We start from the raw sequence: 12,995 nt of genomic DNA on the forward strand, positions 1-12,995 counted from the left end.
AGGTTTGAGACAACATTAAGTCACAATATGGTTAAACACTAACTATACAATTTATTTAAAATAAATGTATTTGTGTTTTGCAGAAATAACAGGTAAAACCTACTGGAAGACACAATAGACTGACTCAAAGTCAGCAGTGCAGCAAGATGCTTTTTTCTCTTTTTCTTCTTCTGTATCACAATTACCACCATCTTTCACCATATAGTTGTTCGCTTTTGACACTATCTTCATAACAAACCTTTTTTGAGAATCAGGAGTTATTTGCTCTGGCCATATTTCCCATGAATATGGTCAAACTTCACCCTCATTGTGTGCCCACTGCCTCACTTAAATGTGTGCAAACTGCTTTAGTGCAGCGAAAAGCTGTTTGCTAGGTGAACCTTTGTTAGGAGCAGATCTGCCCTTGTGTCTAGGTTAAAAATTAGAATAACAGTCAAACATTGGCTTGGCCTCATTTAGCTCTTGTAAATAACCTTGTCAATATAACCCTGTGTACTAGTAATTAAAAAAATATATTCTAAAATGCTAACTTCCTTAATGTTTTTTTGTGTTTTTTAAACTAATCATGATCTGTGTGTAAAATACAGCATCACAGCTTTAATGAAAAGTTTGCAAGCTTGTTATTAATCAGCATGTTTTGCCATCTAACCATGGCTGCTGTTCTTTATACAACTGCCAGCACTTGTGGTGAACAAAACCAGACATTATGTGTAAATTTCTTCTCTATTAGTATGATCAAATTGACAAAGGTATCCTTCATACTGTGTTTAGTCATATTAAGCTTAAGCGACACATGCAGCCTTTAACAACCTAGCAGCAACTGTAAAATGGCAAGGAATATAGGACTGTAATAATGCCAATGTTATCATGCAGTCCCCTGTAAGTTAAATTGAAATAGAAATGTCAGCAAATAAGTATGAATAGCTTTATTCCTTAATGTTTCTGCCTAATCTGTCAGATGCCAATCAAAACAAATGTTTCTAGATCAGTGAAAAGTATTGATACATGCAAAATTATTAAACCTTGCAGCCTTAACCATTTATGTAGTTATTTTTATACATAGTTATTTCTCTCATAACTTGCAGTAATAATTTCCTTTGTATTTCTAACAACCTGGGATTTAGTTTGCAGTGATAAAAAACTGTGATAAAATTGTCCACATTTAATGTTGTTTAAACAACAGAAACCAAACTGAAGCCTAGGTGAATGCAATCCACACTGACATGGTTTTGTCGAAAACATTGCAATAGCTGCTGTTTTGTGTGTGCAGATATTGTCTGCCATTGCCAGAGTACTCAAAGACACAAGTCTGTCTCGCACCAACAGAACCTGTCTTCTCATCAGGTTGGCATTAGTGCCTCACACATTTAAACATCCCCAGCTTGCACATGACAGTGACAGACAGAAGGAGATGGAGTTCTTATCAAACAGGTATTTTTAAAACTACAGAGTATGTTGATGAAAAATCCTATATATTTTTATTCATATTACTAGATCAGAGTACATCAAATGCCTCATTTAATAAAAAAAGAATGTGGCATATATATACAGCCCCCTTTACTTTTTCAAGACTATAAAAATCCACGGCAACCAACGGCCTTAAAATAAATTAATCAATTGATTTTGCCTGTGTATTATTGGATCCCACTATAGATATGGCTGTTATTAAAGCCTCAGAGGTTTGCTTGAGAACTAGCAAACAAATTACCAAACATAGCATTGTGAAGGCCACATTATGAACACAGCAGACAAGTTGGAAGTAAGTTTAAAGGAGGTTTATGTTACAAAATAATATCCCAAGCTTTAAACATCTCAAAGACAACTGTTCAGTCCATCATCCTAAATGAAAAGGGTATGGCACAACTGTAAAACTGCCAAGACACAACTAAAATGACTGGCCGAATAAGGCGAGCATTAATTAGAGAAACAACAAATAATTCATGTTGACTCTGGATGAGCTGCAGTGATCCAAGATGGAAGAAGCTGCTGACAGAACCACTAGTAGTCATGCCTCCACTAATCTAGGCTCTATCACTTTTTACTGTTTAACTGAAATGTGTAATCTTTCCTTTATTGGATTCGTAAAAAGAATACTTTTGTCAGAATAGGGTCAAAATGCAAGTAAAACCTAGAAAGCATGAGAATAATTTAAAGACACGTTTAGTTATATTTTTCAACAAGAGCTTGCAGGGTTATCTACTCAACTCCATTGGTCAGAACAGTGCACATTTCCCTTGACAATACAACTGATACAACCATACCAGAGCTTTATTGATGCCAATATCAAGCTGAAGTCTTAAATAAATAAATAAATTCAGCTCATCTACTGAATAATGTTTCCCTAAGAATTTGTTTTTTTTAGAAATGTTTAATATTTTATAGATGTTATATTAATGTAGAAATAAATTGTTTACATCTGATTGTTGAAGGCCCAACACATTTAGGTTAAGAAATACTTTTTATGTTTGAGAGAACAATGTTTTAGACATGTAAAGTTGTCAATGACAATAGCAAAAAAGAACTGCATCACAACTGCAATATTATTTTACAGACATATTTAACCTTAATATCAGATATTTAAACAGTCACTTCAACTTGTTTAAAGTTTTTTTTTGTTTGTTTGTTTTTATCTCCAACATTAAAGTTTTGACTACAATTTACTTTTGCTTGTCAGAGTACAAACTCCTCATAAAACAGGAGACAGGACAGGAGACTTTGTTGCTGTTAGGTAACTATTACCAGTCCTTGCCACTTAGGAGATCTTAAATATAACGTTGTGAATAGAAATAGAACATAAATACCTTTTAATTATCATTCTGATTAGCAAAAATAAAAATGGCCAAGTTCAAAGATGTTATAGATACTGTATGTGGAACAACAGTTGAAATTACAGTTACATTTTATATGTTATACCTTAAAGCTTTTTTCTATACAGCAACACATAACTGAAGCCCACCTTATGCGAAAATGGCAAATACCAAAGTTTTTTTAGTTTTATTTAAAAGTTGATGTCACAAAGTCAAAAACCAGTCCCTGTTCTGTAATATTTTACATTAACCTATTGTGAAGTAGGTTTATTTCTGTAAACTTCATACCTTTTTATTTTTATTCATCTTTCTGCCTAAAAATAATACACATTTCCTTTATTGTAGTTGCACAGATTTAAATCAGCAGAAACAAACTGTTGGACTCATTTCAGTGAGAAATTGAGAAAATAAGTGTACTGCCATTTTTTGTTCTCATTGAAGCTTGGACGGAAGCTCTCAGTCAGTTTGGACATATGATATTTGTTACCATTAACTCAGTATCTGGGATAAAGGCTTGGGGGCACTTTCAATGATGTGCAACAAAGGGCCCTCCTTAAAGGTCTGCTGAGCTCTTTAAGTCAGTTCATCCCGGAGTCCCACAACTGCAATGAGAAATCCTTTTTATGTCAGTAAGCTTGGCCTGATTGAATTCCATTGCGTATCAGCGAATGGATCAAGTTAGAAAGGGGAGCAGATTTGTGCATGTGATAAACTGTAGCCTCTCCTGAGCCCTGGATTTACAGCAGGCCATGTTGATTAAATCCACTCCTGCAGTGTCTGCTGCGTAACTTGTGTAGTATTTTAATAGTAATGCATAATCCACATGAAAACATTGCAACACTTAAGCTTGCAAGTATTTTTTCTTTCTTTCTGTCACTACTCATTTATTCAGACGATGATAATCTGAAAAAAGTAGTATGTTTGTTTTGTTTTTTGATATATATTTATAATCTAAGGTTTCTACTTTTCCAAGGTTCTGTTTTTGTGTTAAAATAGTGTTTTCTGACATTTTCCAATTGCAGAACAGCTTTTATGGTTTCCTCTTGGTCTTCATCTTCAAGTTATGCTGTGCTCCTTTACTATTCTTCAATGGAGATTTCCCAGTTCCAGGTCATACATTTCAACTGGAAGGCCCCCTCGAGTGGGAGCAACTCGGATTCCCCGCAGTTAGGATTTCAAGATGGCTGCTACTCGCATCGACATTAGTCTTACTTTGACTGTTTTTAGCAGTTCTGTATTATGTATGTAACATTTAGTCAGTACGTTTCAGTGTTCATAAGATGAGATGTTGCAATGCTGGTTATATGCACAAAATAATGCAAAGAGCAGTGTTACTGTCATTGTTATGGCCATTACAGTGGCCATAACATCTGTGTCTTAATCTTTTTTCTTTTTAATCTTTTCTATTTACCTGCACTAGTTTATATTTCCTATAGTTCTTATGTATTTTATTTTATTCCTGTTTCTATTTTTATTTTTTGTACAGCACTTTGTTCAGCTGTCATGTTGTTTTTGAAGGGTTCTATAAAAAAAGGTATGGTATGGTATATTGGCCATATATGATGAATACACTATCACCTTGGCAATGACGTTACTTCGACTTCCCAGTTTCAAGATCCAAGATAAAGGGAAAGCAGCCTTAGCCATTGTGTCTTTTCGCATCAAGGTAACCAATGGATGACAGGAAGTTTGCATGATCCTTTTATAGTTTCTACATGGCATCAAGCACTCCTAGAGAATGAAAGGATAAAATCAATGATTGGCAACATATACTTTAGGCCATAAGTTCAGAAGTAACTTCAAGTTTCTGTTCACAACATCTTTCATAAAATTGTATGAAGTTTCTGGATTTCAATGTGTGTTTCCTGCGTAATTACAGTATGCTTTCATTGTTTTCCTCAATTTACCTTTCGGTAATCATTGAAATGACCAGATCATCAATAATTATATGAGATAGATAGATAGATAGATAGATAGATAGATAGATAGATAGATAGATAGATAGATAGATAGATAGATAGATAGATAGATAGATAGATAGATAGATAGATAGATAGATAGATAGATAGATAGATAGATAGATAGATAGATAGATAGATAGATAGATAGATAGATGTAAAAACTGCTCGTTGATGCCATCTTTTTTCTTCAAAGATATCCCCACACATTAGCACATTAGTGTCTGATTGCCACTTTGTGGGCCAAAGTTCTTCCATTAGCCTGAATTGGCTTTTTAATAGTGCTGGGGATGTTTCAGGCTATGTTTTGGGCCATTTGCTGTGCAAGTGTGTCATAGGGACACCGCCTGCAGTCAGCTGTGGCTATTAAGATGAGACTGCAGAAATGTAATGGCAGACACAAAGAAACCAATAACAATGGAAAATACAGAGGAGCTCCACGAAAAACAGAAAAGAAAGTCCTTTCGAAACAAGTTCAAGATGAGCATCAATTTTCAATTTAGAAAAAAATTAAATTAAATTGACCTGCAGCCGAGAGACAACTTTGCAATTTCTTTCTATGTTTCATACACAGCAAGGTATTTCTTGCTGTTATTTATTTATCCAGTCACAACACAAATGTGCAATAGGTTAAAAAACTAAGGTTGTCATCGTTTTTCTAGCTGCTTTGACCCACATGCAGAAATACACTCAGGGAAACAGGAAAAGTTTTAACAAGTTTATTAAGAAATATTTTGTTTGCTGGAGAAACAGGAACTCGCCACTGTATGGAGAAGGGATCAATGGTAAGTGACAAGTAATATTCTGGGTTGTTGATCTTAATATATTTTTGCTTACAGAGGGTGATTAGGAGATCCGCCAGGGGGAGGAGAGGTGAGATGAAGGAAAACTCCGGGAGCATGTTGGATAAGTGAAAGGTCCAGATAATTCTGTTTTACTTGCACTTGAGGTGGAGGTGGCACCAGGTCGATGATCTTGGAGGGGAGCACGGTGGAGGGTGAGCCAGGTTCATTCACAGGAAGCCTGAGGAGACTTGAAACCCGATTGCAGCCAACTGAGAAGATAATCCGTGAAGTTCTCTTGCGGAGAGAGAGTCTGGATCCTCTGCATACGCAGACTGGATAAGAAGCTCGGAACTGGAGGTAACCTGGGAAGGAGGCTATGAGAAGGTAAGTATTCAGAAAATAATCACAAGGAGACTTGTCTTGGCCAACTAGAGTTACCACTGCAGGTTAACACTCAGGTGCCGGAGTGATGGCAACGTTGGGTACTTAAGCTCCTCTCCTGATGAGGCTGATGGAGAATGCCTGTGAACTCAGCTCCTACCGTGCATCTAGTGCCATCTAGAGGTTTGATGGGGTTAGTAGCAGGTTAAACAGGTGAACAGAAAGACATTCCCAGAACTCCAACAGTACTCCCCCTCAATGGCCGCCACCTGGCGGCCCAGAAGAAGTGGAAGGAAGGGAGGAGAGGTAGTCCGAGATGAGAGACGGGTCACAGATAAAAAACCGGGGCCATTACAGAGGCCGAAAGGCATAACCAGATACTCAAAATGTCCTAAAGGGGACTTAAAAGCATGCATTTAAATTCAATCATTAAACCAAATTGTTAACTGTTTCACCTTGTTGTTTTTTGTATTTGCTACACAGAAACAGATTACTGTCACTTGATCTGAATATCAAATAAAATCTTTATCTGCAGTGCACATATTCTTTTCAAAGAAGAAGGTGCAAATACATTTGAACAGCTCATTAGTTAAGCACTTAGAAGGTCTGTAAGGTGCTGTGGAAAATCATAGTGTTTTATTTACACCAAATCAAGCACAGCATATAAGACCACCATCTTATTCATAATGATGTGTGTTTTTTGTATGTTAAGGCTAAATTTATGTAAGAGCAAATAGACAAAAAGTCACCTGAATTTTTTTTGTATAGTCTCTTTACACCAAGTCTTGATTCAGTAGGTCCCAGCTATGTGTGTGAATTTTGCAGAAAGGTTAGTGCAACAATTATAATCATTTATACTCCAAGCACCGACTGTGGAAAATGTCTTGAACATTTTAGGATTATAGTTATATTTAGGCAAGTAATTATGGGGTGTATTTTGTGACAGTAGTGGTTAGAATATTTTTGCATTGCTAACATGATGATAAGATGCTTAAGCTGTGACCACAAAGTGCAGTAGTATTGCATGGGAATGAGCAACTATTATCTGATACATTTGTCTGATAACTGAATTGCAGCCACAATGGAGAATCCTTTATTGTAGTCTTGTTGAAACATAGCTCTGTTCCCCAGGAATGTTGTCACACATGTAGCTTGTATAGAGTTATTTATTTTAATCTGTGGTATGGTGTCATTATGGGTAAAAGGACACTAAGTTTAGCTGCAAAAAAATCTATTTCATTCAGTTTGATCTCAAATTTTAAAATGGCAGAGACCATGCAATTATAATGGTAACGTTGCTCTCACTTCCTGAATACCTCAATTATAAACATTAATAGCTTATGCACACACGTTTTTTTTTACATTAAAGCTGTCAGAGTGGGTACCTACGTAATCAGCTCAGAAGAAAAGCATTTGTGGCCACATCAGGGTGAGTAAAATTTTGTGGTAAGCGCTAAACGTTTACCTTGATAATTAACTAACGTTTGTGTCAATTTTCTGTTGAATATATAGTTGCAATATAAGAGGTTAAATGTCACATTATTTTTAATACAATCTATAAGTTGTTTTTTGTATTTCAGGAAAGTCAAAAAATTAAGCTCATATACACTTTATACACAATATTACATGCAGATTGGAATATTTTAAGAAATTTGCAATATTACATAAAACCAATAAAAAGTTTTTGTATTACAAAAATGTTATCTTATGACCTACACAATCATAGGGAAGACTGCTGACTTGACAGTCATTGACATCATCTACATAAGGGGTAAGCCACATAAGGTCATTCCAAAAGATGCTGGCTGTTCAGAGTGCTGTATCCAGTCACATTAATGGAAAGTTGAGATGAAGGAAATAGTGTGATAGAAAAAGGTGTACAAGGAACCAGGATCATTACAATCTTTGAAAGACTGGGAACCAAAGCCTGTTTAAGAGTTTGGGGGAGATTCACAAGGTGTGTACGGCAGCTGGAGTAAGCTCTTCAACAAGCACCACACACACAGCTCCAGGACACTGGCTACAACTGTGAAATTTGTGTTAAGCTTACCCATAACCAGACACAACGCCCAAAGCATCTTACTTGGTCAAATAAGAAAAATAACATGGTTGTTACTCAACTGTCTTAAGTCCATGTTTCAGGTGAAAGTAAATTTTGTATTTCATTTGGAAGTCAATATTCCAAAGACTAGAGGACAAGACACACAGAAACCAAGTTGTTTCAGATTAAGTGTCAGGTTTCACAGTCAGTGATGATTTGAGCAAGGTCATGTCCAGTGTTGGTCCAATGTGTTTTATTAAGTGCAAAGTTAGTGCAGAATTCTACCAAAAAATATTAGAGCGCTTTATGCTTCACTCTGCCAAAGACCTTTATGAAAATGTTGAATTCATTTTCCCACATGGCTTGGTACCTGCCCTCTCTGCCAAAAGCACCAATACCTGATTTAATGGCTATGGTATTAGTTTGCTTGATTAGCCAGAAACGTGGCTTGAAACCCCATAGAGAAGATATCTCTATGTAAAGCTAAAGGACGGTTAGCCCCATCTGGCTCATGATGCAACTGTATCCGACCTACAAGCTAATGTAATATATCTATTATTGATGGCCTGCTGGTAGGTTAGATTGTGTTCAAACCAATTAAACTAGATATTTCATACTGCTCTGCTTAAGCTGAAGATGAAGAAGCCAGCACATAGCAACTGCCTCACTCATTCACACCTCAGAAGTATTTTAAGATTTTCGTCAGCCTAGAACTTAACACCAAACATCTGTGAATGTTTTGCTGAGAAAAGATGCCAAGCATCCCCCTCAGACAAAATGACAAACATGGTGCTGTTACCGTTGTGTCTTTGCATCTTTACAACTTTACACCATGTTACATTAAGATGTATATTAAGTCGGCATTTTTGTTTTAACATTTCTTTTGTATTGGTCTGATCTTAAAACTGTACTTTCATTAGCTGTAAACAGAAAATAAACTACATGTGTTTTACTTCAAGAACTGTGTTAATGAAATAAATTAACATTTCAATGATATTCTGATTGAATTTGACTATATATATATATATATATATATACTCCATATGTACTCCATATGGAAACCAATATTTCTGTATTAAAAATACTTGTTTATGAGTTTAGATTTATTGATATTTTAAGAGACTCAGTCCCTTTGAGGAAAGTTATTATTTGTCAATGTGATTGATTCAGTCAGTCAGTCATTTTCTACCACTTATTCCATAGTGGGTCGTGGGGAAGCTGGTGCCTATCTCCAGCAGTCTATGGGTGAGAAGCATGGTACACCCCAGACAGGTCGCCAGTCCATCACAGGGCAACACACAAACAGCCATGCATACACTCATTCATACACCTAAGGGCAATTTAGAGAGACCAGTTAACCTAACAGGCAAGTCTTTGGACTGTGGGAGGAAGCCAGAGTACCCGGTGAGAACCCATGCATGCACGGGGAGAACATGCAAACTCCATGCAGAGAGATCCCTGTCTGGGAATTGAACCCAGGACCTTCTTGCTGCAAGGCAACAGTGCTACCAACTGCACCACCGTGCAGCCCTGTGATTGATTCAATTTATTTAAAATCAAAAATACATTTTTAATCCCAAAGGGAAACTGATGTTGTTGTAACTCATATTATGCAGGTTTCTTCACAAGATCATCTTGTTTTACAGCAATCTTGAAGACGCCTCTGACTAAGGACACTCAGTTGTTGTATGACAATCTGATGAAGAGGATGATCAGGTTTGTCCACAATTTTCTGAAGAATCCTTCTTTGCACAATCATCTCCAGAGGTTCTAGATTGTGCCAAGAACAGAGTCAGTCTTCTTAATCAGCTTCTTGAACTTTTGTAAGTCACTGGCTCTGGTGCTGCTATCCCAACAGATGATAACAGAAGAGATTGAACATAGATGGAACGTATGCAGCTTCTTGCTGCAAATACTGAAGGACCTAAGCTCTGACGTGTCATTCACTACTATACTGAAAAATCGAGAGGTGAAGACCTTGCTTGATCTCCCATTTCCCACTTTGATGCACTGTATTTGTACTCTAACAAAAAGCATTCAACACTTTACAGTATATTTTGGAGTGTTGTCAGAGCTCACTCTGAGAGTCTGTTTGGCACTTATTTTCAGGTAAGACATTTTCCCTGCTGCATCATCTGTCAGCTGTGTTCCCCAACCTTTAAAGTCTCACCTAAACCTTGGGGGAAAATATTCATTGTACCACATTTTCCACATAGGCAAGTGGAATCACTAGATTAGTGTGCAGGGTTCACCAGCCAATGCATCATGACATGCCAGCACAAAATAGACTTCAGTGGCTTTGTGTAAATAGATTTAGCTTTCTCACACCATATCAACAACAGTGATAGCAGTTAAATGTGTAACAATGCACAATATTACTACTGATAAAAGTGTCAGGATGACTAAATCCTTCCCTAAAAATACAGGAAGGCATCTAGCAAATATATACATTATATGTAATGAATGATGTTGAATTTGTTCAAAAGCTGCTCAGTTGCTATAGATACAACCATAAAACTTTAATTGAGCCCATGTATACCTCCAATGACCCTCCTGATATTATCAAACAGTAACTGTCCTGGATTTACAATGCCTGTTTTTGTCCTTCACTTGATTCTTCCTAGAAAAGAAAATTGGTTTTGTTTAGACACCGTGAGTTGTTTTCCTGAAGCTCTAAAGCAATAAATCAATAACATACACTATTTTGCTAAAGGTATTTGCTCACCTGCCTTGACATGGATATGAATGGAAGGGGCATCCCTTTCTTAATTCATTGGGTTTAATATGACATTGGTCCACCCCTTGTGCACTGCACAGTCATGTCGGAAGGGGTGATCTCCAGACTGTTCCCACAAAGTTGTCTCCTCGTATGCTGAAGCATTTAGAGTTCCTTTCACTGGAACTAAGGGGCCAAGCCCAGCTCCTTAAAAACAACCGTGCAGCATAATCCCCTCTTCACCAAACTTTACATTTGACACATTACAGTCAGATAAGTACCATTTATCTGGCAACCGCCAAACCCAGACTTGTCCATTAGATTGCCAGATGGAGAAGCGCAATCCGTCACTCCAGAGACGTGCTTTCACTGTTCTTGAGTCCACTGGCGACATGCTTTGCGCCACTGCATCTGATGCTTTGCATTGCACTTGGTGATGTATGACTTGGATGCAGCTGCTTGGCCATGGAAACCCATTCCATGAAGCTCTCTATGCACTGTTCTTGAGCTAATCTGAAAGCCACATGAAGTTTGGAGGTGTGTAGCGATTGACTGCAGAAACTCAGCAACCTCTGTGCACTATGTGCAATAACATCCTCTGCCGTTGCAGATGGCAGAGGCCTACCATTTTGTTACTGAGTTTATGTCATTCCCTATCGCTTCCACTTTCGTATAATACTGAAAGTTGACAGTTGAATTTTCAGGAGCGAAGAAATTTCACGACTTAACTTGTGCACAGGTGGAGTCTTATTACAGTACATTGCTGGAATTCAACAAGCTCCTTATAGCGACACGTCTTTCACAACTGTCTGTAGACACAGTATGCATGCCTAGGTGCTTGATCGTATAAAGATGTGGTTATGAACACCTAATTTAAATTATTTAATAATAATAGTGTATTATTAACTTCAAGCTGAAAATACCTCAGAAGACAGAAAATACATAAACTCCAGGTAAATAATAATTTGTAGGCCTTAGTGGAAGACATATTTTAGACATAAAATACATAGCTTAGTTAATATCTTCTACAAACTGTTACTCCTTATTTGAATCAGTGGGATTAAATCCTTGGCCTTGACATTGTTTAAAAATACTAAGTGTTAAATATAAAAAACATTATTTCACTACCAGAACATCATCAATGCCCAGGCACACATAAAATAAATGCATAGGTCAAATACTTTGAACCGTCTCCCAAAACCTCTTTTTAAATAATCTAATGATGTTTATGATTCAGTGATCTTTATCAGACCCTTATGTTGCTTTGCTTTGTTGAAAATGTCATCTTGTTTGTTCTTCAAAGACTCATTATGCTCAATCACTGTTGGGGTAATTGCAGAACATAACAGGACACCAAAACAGATGACCTGCAGTCGTTCTTCATGGCATTTAGAGAGGTGTTACTTTTAGTCCACTGAATGCATGTCATTTATGTTTTCAGAGATGCACTGTTCTTGTGAAAGATTTTTACCCTCATTTTATCAGCTGCAGACTTTGTAGGCTTAATTAAAGCAATTATCCCACTTTGAACATTTTTTGAAAATAATTTTGTGATTTATAAATAAAGAGGATTATTACTTTTTTATATTGTTTTATTAAACATTATCTGTAATTTTGAATTAACAAGTTTCTTTTTCCTTGGGTTGCCTTTTAGATTAAAACTGAAAAGTGATTTACCATCAAACCAATTTTTAATAAAAACATAAATTAGACTATTTTCATTAAAAAAGCAGTTAATAATGTACCCATTTCTTGCATGTTAAAAAGATGCACTAAAATGATACGTGATTTTTTTTACTTCATATCTCCACTACCAGTTCAATTTTGTAAGATTTTAAAGTTTATTTAGAAATTAAAAACATTTTGTTTGTCAGTGTAAAAACATAACTCTAAAATCAACAAAGACAAATTTAGTAGAACTATCTTCAAGTCCCCTGTGATAAGTCTTTTAGATTAGCCACAAAATCTATTTTTCACCAATAAAGGCATTTTAAATCTTCTCAATGCATTAATGCTTTTAGAAAATGACATGAAGTGTTAAGCAGAAAAGAGCTCCCTGAATGTGAGTCAACAAGTCAAGGAGCTCATGTTTGCTGATTTACAAATTCAGAATTGTTTATTTTTTTTTCATGACACATAATTAGTTAGCTTCAAATAGTGATTGTGTTCATCTCCAAAATCTAAACTTGTATTTTTACTCAATAGAATGATTTAACTGTGGAAACCTTGAATGTGCAAGTAGCTTCAGCCAGGAGAATTTTGTATCTACAAGGATAGTTTACTTGAATTCCTGGATTCTCTCTGAGT

This window comes from Girardinichthys multiradiatus, chromosome 23 (genome assembly GCF_021462225.1).
Source record: "Girardinichthys multiradiatus isolate DD_20200921_A chromosome 23, DD_fGirMul_XY1, whole genome shotgun sequence".
NCBI classification, from domain to species: Eukaryota; Metazoa; Chordata; class Actinopteri; order Cyprinodontiformes; family Goodeidae; genus Girardinichthys; species Girardinichthys multiradiatus.